Genomic DNA, 12,175 nt, shown 5'->3' on the forward strand with positions numbered 1-12,175 from the left:
CTCCGATTTTGTTTCTTTGTAAGAAGTTTCACTGTCACAATTCCCTGGATGGTACACAGTGCTCTGGGCTTCTGCCTGCACAATAGCTAGTTTTAAACATTCTGTTTAATCAAGAGTGAAGTAAATGTCAGAGATTCAATGTTCTAGATCAGCAGTTTCCAACATTGATACATCTTAATCAAGCAATTAGGTGCCTTTTTTGTTATTGTTTGGTGTTTTCCACATTGGAGAAGGGAACAGATTTGCTGCTTTGCTCTGATGACTGCTAGCAGCAGTGTTTGTTGTTAACAGAGACATTTACACCTAACCACCAGTTGGCAGGTGTTAACACTTTGTTACTTGCTATTCCCACATGCTGAGGATTGTGGGAAAGCTGTCAAGCTCTCTGTCTTGTGTAACGCTTGGCTTTTACAATAACAACAACAACAAGAAGCTCTGAAAAAATGCAGAAGCTCTGTAGGAATGCAGCATGAGCAAGGGGAACAATACGACGTATTCTCAGGCCTCTCTGCTTCTATGGGAGGTAATATGAGGCTTTGCAGAAAGTTTGAGATATTTCCTTATCTTAGTTTGGAAGCGTGTAGATGGAGGTTGAGTGATTTTTTTATTTAATATATACTTATTTATTTTTTTTATTGGTGATATGGTCTGATCTTTAGAGTAAACCAAGAACGTACTGTATGCACCCCAACATTTCTGATCTGCCTCTGACATTTGTACTCATTTGTATTCAGGAAAAAAGGTATGAATACAGCATACAATCTGAGAAAATAGCATGGAAAGAGGATGGGAATGCTTTGATTTGCTGGGGGGTGACGGGCAAGGAAGAAATGAGAATTTCTATTGGTGCAGCCCTTCTGGAGAGCTCAGACGTGGCCAGGACAAAAAAGACCCTCTGTGAACTATAGCAAATACATATATAAAAATACTTATTTCTCTCTTTTGCTTGCTGTCATCCATGTGCTCACGTGTACTCTGCCTTTGCAGCCACAAGGTCATTGTATTACAGTCGAGTGATCTAAGTGATTGATTTATTACTGATGAAGTGAGGTTTGATTGATTTTTGATTTACATGAAGACAGTAAAGAAGGAGGAGTGGGAGGTGCAAGGCAGCTGCAGAGTTGAGTACAAAGTAGAAACTTGCTAGAGCAAATGCGCCAAACACGGCGATGACTTACATCACTGATCAGTTTATACGGCTGATTTTAATAGGGCTGGAGTGCATAATTGCACCCCTTCCCCTGAAACGGCGTTATACTGATAATTTCTTTAACCTGCAGAATTATGCCCTCTGTGAGGAAGGATTTCATGCATTTGCTTTTTGATGGGTGGGGTTCAGATGGAGGGAACGTGACAAAAGCAGTGATGGTGGATTTTCTTGCATGTGGACTGTGGCTGGGCTACCTTTTGACTATGGTTCCAAGTTCAGACTCATTCTCCAGTTCATCTTGTGTCCAAACTGAACACTAACTTCAGATCAGCTTTACGATGTGGTAGAAAAGAAACTTATCCTTGCACTATGGATAGGCTGGGCTCAGGATAGGGCATTTCTTGAGATGCACCCATGCTGACTTGAATCTGCCAACGCCCAACCTGTCAAACCTGAGGAAATGTCCCTGGGTAGGTAGGTTGATCAAGTTCTTTCCTGGAAAGGTTCTTACTGCATGAAAAGAAGTCCTGTGGGATTTGGAGGTGGCTGAGCAGCAGGTTGCTAACAATACAGTTGCACAGTCATGCTTTAATGGCCTGCCCTCAGATCTGTGTTACACAAAACAGTGTTGACATAGCCTTGAAGTCTCTGAATTTAAGTTGATTTTAATTCTGGAAGAGAGGTTTGAGATTAGTCAAAATTTAGGGGTTTAATGAAGGAATCGCTGGATGAAATCCCCTGGGCTGTGTTTTGCATTAGGTGGGATCCCACTGGTCTCTTCTGACTTCATTGGTCTGTGAGCCACTGCAGTAAGCAGGCTTTTTTAATGAGTTAGCATTATTTTCTTGACATGAAAATCATCCCTGTACCTGTGCATTGCTTCAAAAAGCCTTCATGTTTGCAGAGCCACCTCCTGCAAGCTAGTTTTGAAAGATCTGCCTGCTAAACTTGGGTGTGTGGGAGAGGTACTGGCTTGCATACATCCACAGACTTCTCTTAAAAAATTATTTGCTCGTGCTTGGCCACAGGAAGGAAGTCAGGGGAGTCACTAATATTGGTAAAATCAATACGCGGAATGAATATTCATAAACACATATCACATGTAGGCATGGTCCTGAATTTGTTCTTGTGCGTATTAAGTGATATTTATGCCTATTGAAAACCCTAGGTGGAAAAATCTTGTAGCTTAGGGAAGCCGCAGTGAAAGTAAGAGGAGGGAAGACCAGTCGCTTCATGAATAGTACTCTGAAAATGGGTTTGGCTTATGCCACACACCCTCTGTTGACGTAATTTCTTTGTGCACTGCTTGTTTTTTTGTGAGTGGGGACATGTAGTGTGATGTGTAGATTTTGTAGGGCTTGAAAAGCACGTGCTGATTTTTTTTTTTGAGGTGCTTAGGTGAAAAATAGGTAATTTAATGCAATGAAACTGTAGATTTGATTTGAGGGCAGGGCTACAGGCTGAAAAAAGACCAAGTTAACAGGCAATAAGAAGGACCTTTCCTGAGACTGGAAGTCCATCCTCCCACCTGAAGGCCAGGCATAGCTGTGAGGCCAGTCTCATCCACTGCAGTACTGGGCAAAGTGGGTCATCCCATTTACATGATGGTTAATGCCATTTCACTTTGCAGTGCACCCGGTTGGGAAAGATGCTAACAATCCTCTGTGTGTTCTTTCGTTGGGGGCTGAGATCTCCCTGAAACATGGCAGCGGTTTTGCTATGATCATACGATCTCATCTGCAGTTGCTATTTTCTACTTGTATTGTGGAGGTGCCTAGAGGGTCTACAGTGAGGGTTTGCATATAGCTGGTTTGGGCAATATACATACACGAGACTCAACTCCTCTTTAAGGGACTGTCTGTCTGGAGTGCTGGTCCTGCAGACACGAGACCTATCACTTAAGCGACTTGTTTATATGAATATCTGAAGGACTGGAGCTGAGCTTTGTGGCTTCTCAGCACCTTAGTTGCCCTAGTCTGAGTAGAGTCATCAGCATTTTGCACGGGGATTCGTGTTTAATTTGGATTATTTGATCTCCAAAAGCGAAACAAGGAAGGAAAGATTTCCTGAATTCCTGGCAGGATTTCTGTCCTTTTTTCCCCTTCTTTATAAACTTCATTTGTTTCTTTTTTTTCCCTTCTTTCTTTTTCCCACCCCACCCAGGCTTAAACAGTGCCGGGAAATTCTGTACTTACCCAGCTGTACTGTGTGAGGAAAGCCAAGTTCGTTTTTTTTCCATGCATCAAAATCAGACTAGTTTGAAATGACTTATTAACTCACTGAGTTTCCCAGAGAGAAGACATCAGATGCTTAACTGATATGCCCCTTGTACTTAGCCAAAAGGCCAAATAAAGGTTAGGGCAAGTGGATACACACGACTTCTTGATCCAAGTCCTTGAGGATTTGCCATTAGCTAAGTCAGAGCAACAATAATTAACATAGATCAAGTAAAATAGGTTAATTTATTTTCATTGCAGCCCTCCTCCTGGTGCAAACTCTGCAGTCTGTGGACAAAGAAGCTATAGTTGGTTACTCAAATCGCTGTTTTGCCTGAAAAAATAGAGTGATCACCTCAAATAGCTCACCCCAAATTGGGTCATTGCTTAAGAATGCATATTATGAAATAGTTTTAAACAAAGTTGATTTGTGCGTTAGCAAATAGATCAAATAAACACTTCCTTGTATATAACCACTACTTCTGTGTTGATGACAAAATTGTGTTATGCATGTTTCTCTGTCACTTCACAGCACTGTGACTTTTTTCTTCCTACTATTAAATGAAGTCCTAAAACACTGCAGTTCTGTGGGTTAGTGGTGTCTTGCTCTGCTGGCAATGGAAAAATGTTTGTTTGGACTGGCAAGAAACACTGTTATTTTATTTACTGTGCTTTTTGGTGGGCACATTATACGTTCTGGGCCATGGCAAGTGATTACACAGTGTATAATCCTACAAGGTTCACAAGCATTTGCACCCAAATCAGGATGGTGAAACCTGTATCAGTAAAAAAAATGTGACCTAGAACTGTTATCTGTGTCTGGAGTTCCCAAAATGCCCAGGGTATGCTCATGCAACAAGAAGTGGTGCACCAAAATAGAACCCTGCATGAGAAAGCCTCCAGGCTGCAATAATATTTCCTCAGCCACACTCACTGTTAGGCCCTTCCTGGCAGAGCTGGACCATGTCCACAGGTCATGTTGACTTTGTCTAGATTGATGGGGTTTCAGCAGCTGTCCCTTGCTGCTTTCAGGAAGGCAGGTTGGGAGCTGTTAGGCGAAACGGCCCCGTAAGATCAGGAGCGGGTGCCGGTGCCTGGCTGTGAGCGGTGGTATGATTTGTGTCCAAAAGAATAGCGTCCAGCAATCAGCACTGTGCCCACACCCATGTCTGGGTGTGTCAGAGGACTCCACAGGAAGAAACGTGGAATCTGGGGACAAGTTTGGGGCAAATAGGTCTCTAGTTCCCTTGCTCTTCTGACCCCATAGAGAGCTCCAGCTGACGTAGTACGTAATTCCTGCGTTATTGTCCAGCTGTTGCCTTGTGACTGTGTGAGTCCCTTGCTGGGATGAGATCTACATCCACCCTTGCCAACTCTGTTAGCACAAAAGCTGCCCTCTTCCCTAAACCACCGTTCGGTGTGTTGCAGGTTTTGGGAAGGTATTAGAGAAGAAGAAATGGAAAAGGGCACTGGGTGTCCCCAGAATAGGCAAATTAGTGAAACCTGCTGAACCTACAATAATGCGTAAGAAATCTCTCCCTTTTCCCTGGGTTTGTTTACATCTTACCTGCACTTCACTGCCGGACTGGTGGGGCCAGGAGCTGATAAGAGGCTTCTGATGGGAAACATTTTTTTCAAGCAGTAAGTCTGAGCTGTAGGACTTGGGGAGTCAAGGAATGGTCTTCTCTCATCAAAAGGTCACTCCTGGAGTACAGATGTTTTGCAGACCTTTGGTTTGATACTAATTGATTATGTAGATTTTCAAATAGTTGGATCCTAGGTGGCAAATAGTTGGATCCAGGTGGTAACTGGTACAGATAGCAGAAAGTGAACAGCAACTTTGACGCTTTTTTTTTTTTTTTTCCTTGGAAACTTAAAAATTCCAATCTTGCTGCATTAAACTAAGTCATGCAGAAAAGCTCCAGCTGTTCTTTGCATTGTGGAAGCCAAATTCAGCATTTGGATGGGTTTTTTTCCTTTGTTTTTGAGAGACCAGTTGTGAAACTATTTGATGTGTTAGGTAACAAAATCTTACCTGTATTCTCCTTACAGTTATTTGAATTTTCCTAGCTATCTTATTTAAGGTGAATTCCTTCAGTTCATCATGCAAAATACTAAGTTCACTGGGAGGTAAACTAGCGCCTTTGTGAACTGTGATGTCTAGTGGCACTGGTGGACTATTAGCCTTTTAGGTTCCCTTTTCTCCTTCACTGTATGCTCTGATGGCAGCTGAACTCACAGGAATTTTGGTTTAAAAAAAAGGGTAGAACACATGAAGATATAATTTCTGTTTTATGTTTTCTGTTTTAAAAAGAGCTTTATTTGCTGTGATGTGTGGTGAACTGTTCTTAGCTCCCTCCGTTTTCAGGAAGAGGCAATCCTTCTTTAACACTCTAAGGGAGAAGCCATTGAAGTATTATTATTTTTTTTTTACTTTTTTTTTTTTAAATACGATTTGTGTCCTATTTTTCCTAGCAATTTTCAAGTGTGACCTCTCTCTCTGAAATGTAGACAATCTTCATCATGGTGTTTTAATGAAGGCCTATGTCTCTTAGGCTTAACAGTGACTTGCCTGCCCTCGCTTCACACTAGTGTGTGAAGGAACAGGAACGCTGGGTTTGGTAACACACACCCCATGGCATTAATCCCTAGAGCAATGGGACTCATGTCCATTTTGGGATGCTGACGACGTATTTCATTTCAGAGTCCTGCTTGTGACCTTCTGCTTCTGCTGTGTTTTCTGGATGCACGATCAGGAGAACAGTACATGCTGCGTGGAGCAGTTTGTGCCTGAGCAGCTCCAAGGATTGGTCTGGACACTGGGTAACCCTCATGCTTAAAGACAACATGGGATATTCCCCCATCTCTCAAGTAAGCATGGACTTTCAGTTCCTTCTGGTTTAATGGGGAAGAAAATAACCGGTGCCCATTATCAAATCATGCCGAGTCTTTTCCACGGGACTTGTAATTTCAAAGTTGTTCCTCTTGTTGTTTTCAGTGAAGCTGAGGATTTCCAGTGTAACTAATATTTTTAATCTAAGCCTCTTAAAAGGTAGGCAGCTCTCATAAGGCTAGAGCTAGGTGACTGGTGTAAAGGTCACAGCAGAGTGACAGGTGATATGTTAACTAGCCTGTTATCAGTGATTGCAGCAGGTACAGTACTGTACCTGACCATATGACAGCACAGTAGCCTCTTTTGATCTTAACTTTCTCCCTTTGATTGGGTGGCCTTTCTTGTGTCTCTCCATGCCTGTAGTCTTGTTAACTTGTGAGCACGGAATGGACTGGCCAGGGTATCAAAAGACGGGGTACTTAAAAGGAACAAAACCATATAGCAGTTTATACCAAATCAAAGAATACGAAAGCATTTGCACTTCTGATGCCATCTCCTTTTGTGTGCCAAAGTTTGTAATGAGTACAAAAAACTTACAAGGTTCAGGGGGGAAAAAAAGGCTTTTTGTGGAAAAAAAAAAAAACATTAAAGAAAAGGGCAACAGAAGTTGTCTTGGGTTGTGAGTGAAGCAGAAACATTTGTCATGAACTGAGTGAATGAGGTGTATCTAATTACTGTGTAAAAAGGAAAAAAAAAAAAAAGGAAGATGGTTTTGCAGCCATTTAAATTTCAGATACTTAGGGGTACTGCAGTGCTACAGATTTGACAGCTGTAGGTAAATGTGGAAAATGTCAGTCCAGTCCTTTTTCTGGGGCTTGCTGGGATCACAGAGGTACTTATATATAAATCCATCAAATGCTATTACCTCCATATTGTGTTAATAATATTCTTAATCTTCATTGTATTTTCTCTTGGGCCTATATGCTGCAGGAATATTTCTTGGCATGCCTACAGATCTCTAATTGTTTGTGTATTTGGCTTGCCTCAGGCCAACTTTAAATGAATGTGTACAGGAATCTTTGCTGTGTATGGGATTATTTAAGTACCATTACCATACCTGTGCGGTATTGTTGATCATGTGTCATCCCATTCAAAAAAAAAAACCCCAAAGAAAATGGAGAAGGAGAATCCTGATGAGTTTTTGATCTAAGTGATATATTTGGGAATCTGGTCAGTGATACTCAAAGGTGTTAGGGCTACCTCTGCACATTTCAAACTTCTGTTGGTAGAAGTAACTGTTTATACTTTTTTCAGGGTAGCCTAAAGGGGATAAGTCTGTGCTTGCAACTCATCAGGAAATGCCTGAAGGAGCTCTATGTGCTACCTTGTCTGATAGCACAGAGTTCAGTGGGGGCAGAAGTCTTGTCTCTGACGCTTGATAATTACACAGGGGACATTTCCTCCAGGGTGAGCTTGCTTCTTAGTCTGAACCAGAACTGAGCAACTGAGCTGGTTGGTTTTTTTTTTTTTTCTTTTTGTCTCCCTCAGCAGCCCTTCCTTTGGATCCCAGCATTAAGCATGCTGCATGAAGCCCTCTGTTTTATGTGCTCCGGAGTGACCTAGTTGCCTCTGGGAATGGGCAGCCAGCGACTTGAATACACCTCCGGCAGTGGAGACTGTGAGTTTCTGAGTCAATGCCAGTGAATGAGGAGGCAGAGGCAGACGTAGATCAAGAAGTTGGGCCCACAAGATAGCAAAAGAATTTATGAAATACAGTGCTATAAAAATTTTTCTGTGGGGTCCTCAAACCATTGGCACGTCTCTGTTGTGGTTTATGACATTTCTGGCATGACAAAGAATGACAGCCCTGTCTTTCAGCGTTCAGGGTTATTTATTGTTTGTCGTTGCCTTTGAGCTGGCTGTTCCAGACAGGTAGTCTCACGTCCTTTCCCTATTCCTACACTGTTGCTCTGCTTTGCTGTTTCTGTGTGGTGTTACCTACCACTTGAGGGAAAAAAAGACAGGGCGAGAAGACTGTGCTGGTGTATTTTCTTGAATGGCACACTGTAGGGGCCAGATTTCTCAAAGAACTTTTGTGCTTGTGTGGCACCAACACTTGAAGCAGGGCAGTTAGGTGTGCAGAAGCGAGTGTGCAAATGCCTGCAGAAATCTGTCTGATCATGGCCAACACACTCTGATGCAGACAGCAGTGCAGATTATTAGGCTCAGTGCTGCACCGGTGGCACACTCGGAAGCGTTTGGCAACGGTCCTGACAGCGTCAGGGTTGAGGCTGTGCCAAAAAAAGTACTGAGCTGCATGGTTTTGCCCCATAAACCATACATGGCCCTTGGGCCACCAGCTGATCCACCTGAATGAAATCATACCACGGTTAGAATCCCTGAGTTCCTATTGTGTATTCTCTCTGGCGGTTCAATTTGGACAGATTTCCAATCTGCTCTGAGTGGTTTGAGTGCTGTGATGCGGTGAGTGGCCTGGTCTCAGTCATGCTGAAGGGCTTTCCCGGTTCAGTCCTTCTGCAAATAGGATCTCCAGCCCTAAAGCGATGAGCAGACGTCCCCAAAGGCAGGGAGGCAAGCTAGAAGAGCGGTAGCTCACAGTTTCTCCTTGGCTCATTCAGGTTAAAAAAAAATCATCTTTGCATGTGGCGAAAGAGCGGAGGCCTCCGTTGGCTGCCTTTCAAGAGACTGGCACCATCCTTTTCCTCACTTCTGCAGCAGGGACTTGTGATTCCTTTTCCCTTTCACACACCTTTACCCCATCACAGACCTACCTTGTCTCTAAAGCTATCACAAGAAGTTGTCACCTCTCTCTCTGCCCTGACCCCAGCATCTTAACCCCCCCTCCCTCTGCTCCTTCACTTTTTGTTTTCCTCATCTCTCTCTCCCCTTCACCTCCTGTTAGGCAAAATCTCCTCCGCAAAGCTGGAAGAGAGGCTGCATGTGGGCTGAGAGAGAAGGGATTTAGGCACCTCCAAGCATAATATGACTTCTTGACAAATAGCCTGGTTGTTCTGGGTGAAGGAAGAGAAACAGATCTGATTGTTAGCCCATCACCAACGAAGCCTCTGCTGCTGCTGCACTCCAGGCAACGCTCAGTTTCCCGTAAGAGGAGCAGGTTGATGGGAAGGTTTCTGCAGCCGAGCTCCAAAACGCTCCCCAAGAGTCTCTGGGAGTGTCAGTCGATTTCTAATCGAGCCAAGAGAAAGGGCCTCAGCGCATCGCCTGACTAGCTGACAGCACCTCTGAACTATGCGTAGGATTGGCTGTTGTCACACGCGCAGCCTTCCTGTAAACTCAGGGTGTTTGGCTCCGTCCACTCCCTCGGTGCATGGCAAAGGACAGGAGGGCTGCGGAGGCGTTTGATCTGCAGGAGGTTGGTGCAACACAGTGGTTATCGCGGCATCTCCGGGCAGGGAAAGAGAAGGGGTGAAGCTGTGAGAGCGCCTTTTTGATTTCACTACTTTCTTCCCGCACCCTCTATCCTGCTGTCGGAGAGCACTTAGCAGATTCGCAGACCTGGAATGCCGTGTGAGTTGAAAAAAAGGAAAAAGTGAGGGAGAGTGAGACAAAACCAAGGGAATCCATTAAAAATTGCCTCTGCTACCTCATTAATCTTTTGCAGCAAATAATACATGCAAAACTTGGGCTAGCGAAGTCTCCAAAGAATAACATTTTTTTTGGTGAGGTTTTAACAAATTAAAGAAATAAATTAAGTCACTTGCACAGCAGGAAAGTGCTTGAGGCCTCCAGGATTTGTATGTTTTACCATTGTTCTAAAAATAAACTGGGAAAAAAAAAAATTTAAAGTCTTTCAGTTGAAAAATAATATTTGCTTTAAGTGGCCGTGCTTGGGTTTTGCTCCCGCACAGCGCTTCACCACCTTCCCCAGCCCTGCGGCTGACTTTTGGAAACAGGAGGCGGAAAATGGTAGGAGTGGAGGTAGCAAAGCCGCGCAGTAAAGGGCGAGGCATGCTGGGCGTTAGCAGGAAGGATGTAAAGCAGAAATTAAAATCCCTGTGCCTCACCCTGCTGCAACTGCTGAGACCGCGCATGTGTTAGAGATTAGCAATTGGCTTTCTGGCCCACCCCTCTGCTCAAAGGCCCAAACCAGTGGGAAAACTTCTGGCAGCTTTGGTGAGTTTTGGAAGAGCAGGGTGGCTGGTGCCCCAAATAAATGGCCAGGCTGGTCCCTTCCTCTCGCGCCGTACTGGTCATTTTTTTAATGAGCTTCCCAGGTTGCCAGAAATCAGAGGAACAAGGGCTGCCTCCTGATTTTCCCTTTTCCATGCTCCTCTTTGTAATTTGCAGTAAAGTGCCTAGAGAGAACAGCATTACTTCTTTATTTTCTCTTCTCCCTTAAAGCTGACCGCTTCCCCTCTCATCCCAGCTGCTGCCTCAGTACTTCCTGCCCCTGCCTCTCCTGCCTGGGCTACCTCCACTTCCCATTCAGAGCCTCCTGTCGGTTCCAGCTCCACCCAGGCCTTGCTTTGAGGAAGAATAACTACGCTCACTCTCTCTCTTAGCCTGTCCCAGAAGTTGGAACAACTGTTTTTTGTCAAAGCCAGCTGAGCTGCGTGATCTGCAGGCAAACAGCATTCCGGAGGAGGCTTTTTTTAAAGGTATAAATGATGGGTAGGTGTCTAGCCTCCCACTAAAGATTATCACTAGAAGTTACGTATCATGAATTTCTCCTCATCCAGCCATTGCTCACACTGAAGCTGAATGCATACACATTAAAAGAGAAATTAGTTAAAGGATGCCTTCAGAGTTGCAAAGGCAAGGCTGCCTTTCTTTTGGCAGGTAATCTGCAACGTGACTGTAATTGCCCCCTTACTCACCTAAATTCTGCGGTAGTGGGAATTATTTATGTGCATGAGCAGTGTAAGGAAACATTTACTCTGACATTCTGCATAACTTCTTGCTGCTGGAGCTCTGACACTTGTTCCTCCAACCTCAGTCCCCTTCTCTGTAGAAGCCTCTCAAGGGACACGGCCGCTGATTTTGTGTGGATTACCTGTGCTTGGGTAACCAAATGCGCACAGCATGCATACACACACGCACCTGTCCACACGTGTGCATGACACTTCCAAGTCGGCGAATGCCAGAACTCTGGTTACCCCCGGTATCTTCAGTTAGTCCCCTTGTGAATGTTTTTCTGCTGTAGCCTTTAATTAAATATGCGTCTGTTATTTTCCCCCCTCTTTTGTCCCTGCCTTATTTCGTGCACGGAATGGGCTGTGCTCAATTACTGAGCTGCAACTTAATATTTAATTTTCTCCTTACCGCTCAGTGTGTGGCCCCTAGCCTTATTTACTGCACAATATTCAAGCCCTGCTCTGGTGACAAAATGGTTGATTTCCTTATAGGCTTTTCTGTGTCCTCATCATTGTATGTGTATCTGTGGCTACACAAGTGATTTACGGTGAAACTTGTTCCGGTACTTGTCCCCAGTCTCCTGATGGTGCCCACTTCCTGCTTTCATTCTTGGGATGGTTTTAGAATGGAAAAATATGCCAGGGAACGCTGTGTAATTTGCTGTGAAGGGAGGTAGCTACTTTATTTTGTTTGTTTGCTTGCAGCTAGTGTATGTTCTGTTTTGTTATAAAAGCTGTGGGCGAGCAGCAAAGAGGAAGGCTGTTTTATTCTGCCCGCTTCAGTTTTGAAGAGAGGGGAAAACCGCCCCTTCTCAGAAGGCTATGGGGAGGGCAGAAGACCTTTTACTGAGGACAGCATGGGGTATCCCATTCTCCCCAACACACCCCCCCCAAACATGGAGAAGAGCTCATGGGAAACTCCTCAGCATGGCACTGGGCCATGACGTCCCCATGTGGCCCTCGTAGAAGGTCTCCTGGGAGCCAGCCGGAACAGTGCAGGGCTTGGAGCTGAGCAGCACGCACTGAGAACTGTTGGACCGAGAGAAGGACTGGGAGCTCCCTACCATGTGAACACACAGCA

General features: G+C 44.4%; 1 long non-coding RNA gene across 1 annotated transcript; it reads left to right on the forward strand.

The window, feature by feature from the left end:
* Positions 1-417: 417 nt before the first annotated feature.
* Positions 418-8,179, forward strand: LOC141739136 (uncharacterized). Its single transcript, XR_012585594.1, has 3 exons — positions 418-523; positions 6,071-6,237; positions 7,748-8,179. It is a non-coding gene; the product is annotated as an uncharacterized LOC141739136 (long non-coding RNA).
* The last annotated feature ends 3,996 nt before the right edge of the window (positions 8,180-12,175 follow it).

The sequence above is a fragment of the Larus michahellis genome, chromosome 2 (assembly GCF_964199755.1).
Source record: "Larus michahellis chromosome 2, bLarMic1.1, whole genome shotgun sequence".
Classification (NCBI taxonomy): domain Eukaryota; kingdom Metazoa; phylum Chordata; class Aves; order Charadriiformes; family Laridae; genus Larus; species Larus michahellis.